At 51.9% G+C, this 7500-nt stretch overlaps 3 non-coding genes across 3 annotated transcripts in view; all 3 read left to right on the top strand.

The window, feature by feature from the left end:
- Positions 1-4796: 4796 nt before the first annotated feature.
- LOC126330509 (small subunit ribosomal RNA) lies at positions 4797-6689 on the top strand. The gene has a single exon (XR_007562957.1). It is a non-coding gene; the product is annotated as a small subunit ribosomal RNA (ribosomal RNA).
- Positions 6690-7060: 371 nt separating this feature from the next.
- On the top strand, positions 7061-7215 carry LOC126330516 (5.8S ribosomal RNA). The gene has a single exon (XR_007562963.1). It is a non-coding gene; the product is annotated as a 5.8S ribosomal RNA (ribosomal RNA).
- A 188-nt stretch (positions 7216-7403) lies between these two features.
- Positions 7404-7500, top strand: part of LOC126330512 (large subunit ribosomal RNA) — a 4222-nt gene continuing 4125 nt past the window's right edge. Inside the window, exon 1 of the ribosomal RNA XR_007562960.1 lies at positions 7404-7500. This exon is cut by the window's right edge and continues 4125 nt beyond it. This is a non-coding gene — a ribosomal RNA (large subunit ribosomal RNA).

Raw genomic sequence — 7500 nt, 5'->3', positions numbered from 1 at the left:
CAACGGAGACACACAATACGTAAACATCTGGAATGCGACAATGTCGAGTGCATCCTCTCTGCCACATTGCACCGTCGACACTATGATAACCAGAGCAGTAGGTCCACCTATAAAAGCACAATACCCCACTCCTCCGACAACTACCATTGCTCAGATAAATCAACACCACCAACACACATCCTACACAGAGGGGCACCAAATATCATCCCCCGCCCTCGTGTTATACCACATGAAAAATTGCAGAAGTGAGAGACACACATCCGCCAGCCTCTTGCTACAAGCATCGAACCGACGTGACGTATCTGACGGTGACTCAGGCATCCGCGTACTGCCACCACTATCCACCCCCCCCCCTCTCTCTCTGCACCCTTCCCACACAATACCAAATTTAACCAACTTTATCGCTTAACCTAACTGTGGCTGTACCACATTATCGCTTAACCTAACTGTGGTTGTACCACATTATCGCTTAACCTAACTGTGGTTGTACCACATTATCGCTTAACCTAACTGTGGTTGTACCACATTATCGCTTAACCTAACTGTGGTTGTACCACATTATCGCTTAACCTAACTGTGGTTGTACCACATTATCGCTTAACCTAACTGTGGTTGTACCACATTATCGCTTAACCTAACTGTGGTTGTACCACATTATCGCTTAACCTAACTGTGGTTGTACCACATTATCGCTTAACCTAACTGTGGTTGTACCACATTATCCCTTAACCTAACTGTGGTTGTACCACATTATCCCTTAACCTAACTGTGGTTGTACCACATTATCCCTTAACCTAACTGTGGTTGTACCACATTATCCCTTAACCTAACTGTGGTTGTACCACATTATCCCTTAACCTAACTGTGGTTGTACCACATTATCCCTTAACCTAACTGTGGTTGTACCACATTATCCCTTAACCTAACTGTGGTTGTACCACATTATCCCTTAACCTAACTGTGGTTGTACCACATTATCCCTTAACCTAACTGTGGTTGTACCACATTATCCCTTAACCTAACTGTGGTTGTACCACATTATCCCTTAACCTAACTGTGGTTGTACCACATTATCCCTTAACCTAACTGTGGTTGTACCACATTATCCCTTAACCTAACTGTGGTTGTACCACATTATCCCTTAACCTAACTGTGGTTGTACCACATTATCCCTTAACCTAACTGTGGTTGTACCACATTATCCCTTAACCTAACTGTGGTTGTACCACATTATCCCTTAACCTAACTCAAGTTGTCCACATTAACCTAACTCAAGTTGTCCCTTAACCTAACTCAAGTTGTCCCTTAACCTAACTCAAGTTGTCCCTTAACCTAACTCAAGTTGTCCCTTAACCTAACTCAAGTTGTCCCTTAACCTAACTCAAGTTGTCCCTTAACCTAACTCAAGTTGTCCCTTAACCTAACTCAAGTTGTCCCTTAACCTAACTCAAGTTGTCCCTTAACCTAACTCAAGTTGTCCCTTAACCTAACTCAAGTTGTCCCTTAACCTAACTCAAGTTGTCCCTTAACCTAACTCAAGTTGTCCCTTAACCTAACTCAAGTTGTCCCTTAACCTAACTCAAGTTGTCCCTTAACCTAACTCAAGTTGTCCCTTAACCTAACTCAAGTTGTCCCTTAACCTAACTCAAGTTGTCCCTTAACCTAACTCAAGTTGTCCCTTAACCTAACTCAAGTTGTCCCTTAACCTAACTCAAGTTGTCCCTTAACCTAACTCAAGTTGTCCCTTAACCTAACTCAAGTTGTCCCTTAACCTAACTCAAGTTGTCCCTTAACCTAACTCAAGTTGTCCCTTAACCTAACTCAAGTTGTCCCTTAACCTAACCCACGTTGTCCCTTAACCTAACCCACGTTGTCCCTTAACCTAACCCACGTTGTCCCTTAACCTAACCCACGTTGTCCCTTAACCTAACCCACGTTGTCCCTTAACCTAACCCACGTTGTCCCTTAACCTAACCCACGTTGTCCCTTAACCTAACCCACGTTGTCCCTTAACCTAACCCACGTTGTCCCTTAACCTAACCCACGTTGTCCCTTAACCTAACCCACGTTGTCCCTTAACCTAACCCACGTTGTCCCTTAACCTAACCCACGTTGTCCCTTAACCTAACCCACGTTGTCCCTTAACCTAACCCACGTTGTCCCTTAACCTAACCCACGTTGTCCCTTAACCTAACCCACGTTGTCCCTTAACCTAACCCACGTTGTCCCTTAACCTAACCCACGTTGTCCCTTAACCTAACCCACGTTGTCCCTTAACCTAACCCACGTTGTCCCTTAACCTAACCCACGTTGTCCCTTAACCTAACCCACGTTGTCCCTTAACCTAACCCACGTTGTCCCTTAACCTAACCCACGTTGTCCCTTAACCTAACCCACGTTGTCCCTTAACCTAACCCACGTTGTCCCTTAACCTAACCCACGTTGTCCCTTAACCTAACCCACGTTGTCCCTTAACCTAACCCACGTTGTCCCTTAACCTAACCCACGTTGTCCCTTAACCTAACCCACGTTGTCCCTTAACCTAACCCACGTTGTCCCTTAACCTAACCCACGTTGTCCCTTAACCTAACCCACGTTGTCCCTTAACCTAACCCACGTTGTCCCTTAACCTAACCCACGTTGTCCCTTAACCTAACCCACGTTGTCCCTTAACCTAACCCACGTTGTCCCTTAACCTAACCCACGTTGTCCCTTAACCTAACCCACGTTGTCCCTTAACCTAACCCACGTTGTCCCTTAACCTAACCCACGTTGTCCCTTAACCTAACCCACGTTGTCCCTTAACCTAACCCACGTTGTCCCTTAACCTAACCCACGTTGTCCCTTAACCTAACCCACGTTGTCCCTTAACCTAACCCACGTTGTCCCTTAACCTAACCCACGTTGTCCCTTTGCCTAACATAGTTCACTGCTCGGAATCTCTGGTGTCGTTGTTATCCTCATGTAGATGTCTTGCGAGTGTTGCTTACTTTCCACATATTCCCGCTATCCACTGTCAATTGTACTGCAATAGGACTATATCGCCCCCCCCCCCCTCCCTCTGTCCCCCTCTTTGTGTCTCTGTCCTCTCAAGCTGGTCGGTCTGGCGTTTGAGTGTTAAATGAGCCTCGCAGCTGTTCAGTTGCATTCAGATGTCGACGCCCTCAGTGTACGTCGTGGTATGGTCTGTGTCCATTGTCCGCTGATGTCGTACGCGTCATTCAGATGTCGACGCCCTCAGTGTACGTCGTGGTATGGTCTGTGTCCATTGTCCGCTGATGTCGTACGCGTAACCCACACGCTGTACCGATCATCGGTCGTTACGTACAGAGTGAAGTAGTGTGATACGTGTGACCGTACGCTGGCTGTGCCCAACGGTGTCGAATCTCAATTTCCATATGATGTGCTCGATGCTACTTGTCTCGTCTCCCAATAACAGCTAGGTTGCACTGTGGTACGCCGTAGAGGCGTGTGGGAGGAACGTACGAACGCATTGTATGTCACCCTGGGTCGCTGGGGGTGGTGGTGCGGTGAGTCAGGTCAGGTCAGGTCAGCGTGAGCCGTCTGATGTAGTGACGCGTGTATTCCGACTTTGTCGTATTGCCTCACACAAAGTGCTACCCTGGTGGACCGCGTTCCATATCTGGGACATGCCGCAGATGCCGGTTGACAGTGGATCGCGGAAGGGACATCGCATACGTGCGCGGGCCACCTTCCACGTGTTCTCTTCTGCACATGTCGCAGTGTGTATGTGGTCTGATGTAGCGTGTCGTGACACATGACATCCTGGCATGCAAGAATTGTTGAATTCGCAAATGTAGGTGGACATCTACGTTTACTGCCCAAGATACGCAAATGAACTGGAAATCCGTTGTTGAGCGGTTGTTCACGCTGGAGGTGAATCTGTGATGGCGACGATCGGTACAGCTATTAACCGGTTGTTTCAGCGGTACCCGCCACATCCACACACGTGACTAGGCCCATGTGGGTATGAAGCGATACGCGGCGGTGGCTTGGTGGGACTGTTCCCGGCCGGTGAAGGGGGGCCGCCCGGCGTGTTGGCCGCGCGCTGCGTGGGCGCACGCGCAACAGGCGGCTGGTGGGGGGCGCCGAGTGGCAGGAGCGCCAGCCGACGGGCCCGGCAGGCGGCGCAGCTACGCTGCGGCGCACCCTGCACGCGGCGCCTGGCGGCCAAAGTTGGTTCAGCCGAGCCCGGTGCGAAGCGCGGTGGACATCTGCAGTGTGCTGGTCTGATTGAGGACTGTGTGCGTTGAGGATGCGCCGCCGCCTGGCACTCGGCGCCGCGACGCCGTCTGCTGCTCGGTCGCCCCAGCGGTTCTCGCAGGTGGTTTGTATCGCAGTTGTGCGGACGTGTTGGCGCGTGCGCTGTGCTGGGAGAGTTCGCTTCTGCACCCAAGTGGGGCTTTGCCCTTGTGTGGCGCTGGCGTTGGAGCTGCCGGTCACCATAGGTGGCGCGTGTTGTCTCCCGCCGGCAATGCCACGACAGCACGCTCCCGGGCCTCTGTCGGCAGCGGCAAGCTCAGTTGGGAGCAAGGGTGTTCTCACTAAAACCGTCTACTCGCCTAACTCCGGGCGATTGCGCCTCTCTCGAAACCGACCAAGTACCTAGGACGGCGCTGCGCGCCGCCGGGACCTGAGAGGGTTTCGAGGTGTATCGTGCAGGGGAGCTCGGCCTCCTCCTGTTTGCAGAATAATTGAGCGGACGCTTGCGTGTTCGCGCGGGCCCCCGGGACACACTCCCGGGCGGCCGGCTGCTCAGCTCTAGTTGACGCAGCTCCCTGGTTGATCCTGCCAGTAGTCATATGCTTGTCTCAAAGATTAAGCCATGCATGTCTCAGTACAAGCCGCATTAAGGTGAAACCGCGAATGGCTCATTAAATCAGTTATGGTTCCTTAGATCGTACCCACGTTACTTGGATAACTGTGGTAATTCTAGAGCTAATACATGCAAACAGAGTCCCGACCAGAGATGGAAGGGACGCTTTTATTAGATCAAAACCAATCGGATTGGCTTGTCTGGTCCGTTTGCCTTGGTGACTCTGAATAACTTTGGGCTGATCGCACGGTCCTCGTACCGGCGACGCATCTTTCAAATGTCTGCCTTATCAACTGTCGATGGTAGGTTCTGCGCCTACCATGGTTGTAACGGGTAACGGGGAATCAGGGTTCGATTCCGGAGAGGGAGCCTGAGAAACGGCTACCACATCCAAGGAAGGCAGCAGGCGCGCAAATTACCCACTCCCGGCACGGGGAGGTAGTGACGAAAAATAACGATACGGGACTCATCCGAGGCCCCGTAATCGGAATGAGTACACTTTAAATCCTTTAACGAGTATCTATTGGAGGGCAAGTCTGGTGCCAGCAGCCGCGGTAATTCCAGCTCCAATAGCGTATATTAAAGTTGTTGCGGTTAAAAAGCTCGTAGTTGGATTTGTGTCCCACGCTGTTGGTTCACCGCCCGTCGGTGTTTAACTGGCATGTATCGTGGGACGTCCTGCCGGTGGGGCGAGCCGAAGGGGTGCTTTCGCGTCCCGAGGCGGACCCCGTTTAAATCCTACCAGGGTGCTCTTTGTTGAGTGTCTCGGTGGGCCGGCACGTTTACTTTGAACAAATTAGAGTGCTTAAAGCAGGCAAGCCCGCCTGAATACTGTGTGCATGGAATAATGGAATAGGACCTCGGTTCTATTTTGTTGGTTTTCGGAACCCGAGGTAATGATTAATAGGGACAGGCGGGGGCATTCGTATTGCGACGTTAGAGGTGAAATTCTTGGATCGTCGCAAGACGAACAGAAGCGAAAGCATTTGCCAAGTATGTTTTCATTAATCAAGAACGAAAGTTAGAGGTTCGAAGGCGATCAGATACCGCCCTAGTTCTAACCATAAACGATGCCAGCCAGCGATCCGCCGCAGTTCCTCCGATGACTCGGCGGGCAGCCTCCGGGAAACCAAAGCTTTTGGGTTCCGGGGGAAGTATGGTTGCAAAGCTGAAACTTAAAGGAATTGACGGAAGGGCACCACCAGGAGTGGAGCCTGCGGCTTAATTTGACTCAACACGGGAAACCTCACCAGGCCCGGACACCGGAAGGATTGACAGATTGATAGCTCTTTCTTGATTCGGTGGGTGGTGGTGCATGGCCGTTCTTAGTTGGTGGAGCGATTTGTCTGGTTAATTCCGATAACGAACGAGACTCTAGCCTGCTAACTAGTCGCGTGACATCCTTCGTGCTGTCAGCGATTACTTTTCTTCTTAGAGGGACAGGCGGCTTCTAGCCGCACGAGATTGAGCAATAACAGGTCTGTGATGCCCTTAGATGTTCTGGGCCGCACGCGCGCTACACTGAAGGAATCAGCGTGTCTTCCTAGGCCGAAAGGTCGGGGTAACCCGCTGAACCTCCTTCGTGCTAGGGATTGGGGCTTGCAATTGTTCCCCATGAACGAGGAATTCCCAGTAAGCGCGAGTCATAAGCTCGCGTTGATTACGTCCCTGCCCTTTGTACACACCGCCCGTCGCTACTACCGATTGAATGATTTAGTGAGGTCTTCGGACTGGTACGCGGCATCGACTCTGTCGTTGCCGATGCTACCGGAAAGATGACCAAACTTGATCATTTAGAGGAAGTAAAAGTCGTAACAAGGTTTCCGTAGGTGAACCTGCGGAAGGATCATTACCGACTAGACTGCATGTCTTTCGATGTGCGTGTCGTGTCGCGCAACACGCTACCTGTACGGCAGTGGCCGTGCGCCGCGTGCGGAACCACGCGTGCCTCTCAAAACTAGCGGAAGTGTTGTTGTTGTTGTTGTTGTGTGGTACGAGCGCTGAAGCTCTGGAGCGGCTGGCCTGCGGTACCTGGCGCCTGGCGCCGGTTTTGAATGACGTTCGCCCGAGTGCCTGTCCGCTCCGGTGTGGAGCCGTACGACGCCCATCGGCTGTGAGGCCGTTGGACACAAAAAAAATAGTGGAACAGGGGCCGTCAGACGCCTCAGTCCCGCAAATGCTACTGTCTTGAAAGAGACAGTGGGAGACTGAAAAGGAAAAGATCACCCAGGACGGTGGATCACTCGGCTCGTGGGTCGATGAAGAACGCAGCAAATTGCGCGTCGACATGTGAACTGCAGGACACATGAACATCGACGTTTCGAACGCACATTGCGGTCCATGGATTCCGTTCCCGGGCCACGTCTGGCTGAGGGTCGGCTACGTATACTGAAGCGCGCGGCGTTTGTCCCGCTTCGGAGACGTGGGAGTGTCGTGGTCGCCTGTGTGGCCGGCCGCGTCTCCTTAAACGTGCGATGCGCGCCCGTCGCCTGGCGGTTCGCATACCGGTACTTTCTCGGTAGCGTGCACAGCCGGCTGGCGGTGTGGCGTGCGACACCTCGTACAACGACCTCAGAGCAGGCGAGACTACCCGCTGAATTTAAGCATATTACTAAGCGGAGGAAAAGAAACTAACAAGGATTCCCCCAGTAGCGGCGAGCGAA

Source organism: Schistocerca gregaria, unplaced genomic scaffold (genome assembly GCF_023897955.1).
Source record: "Schistocerca gregaria isolate iqSchGreg1 unplaced genomic scaffold, iqSchGreg1.2 ptg001300l, whole genome shotgun sequence".
NCBI classification, from domain to species: Eukaryota; Metazoa; Arthropoda; class Insecta; order Orthoptera; family Acrididae; genus Schistocerca; species Schistocerca gregaria.
This window is presented reverse-complemented; position numbering and strand designations above follow the sequence as displayed.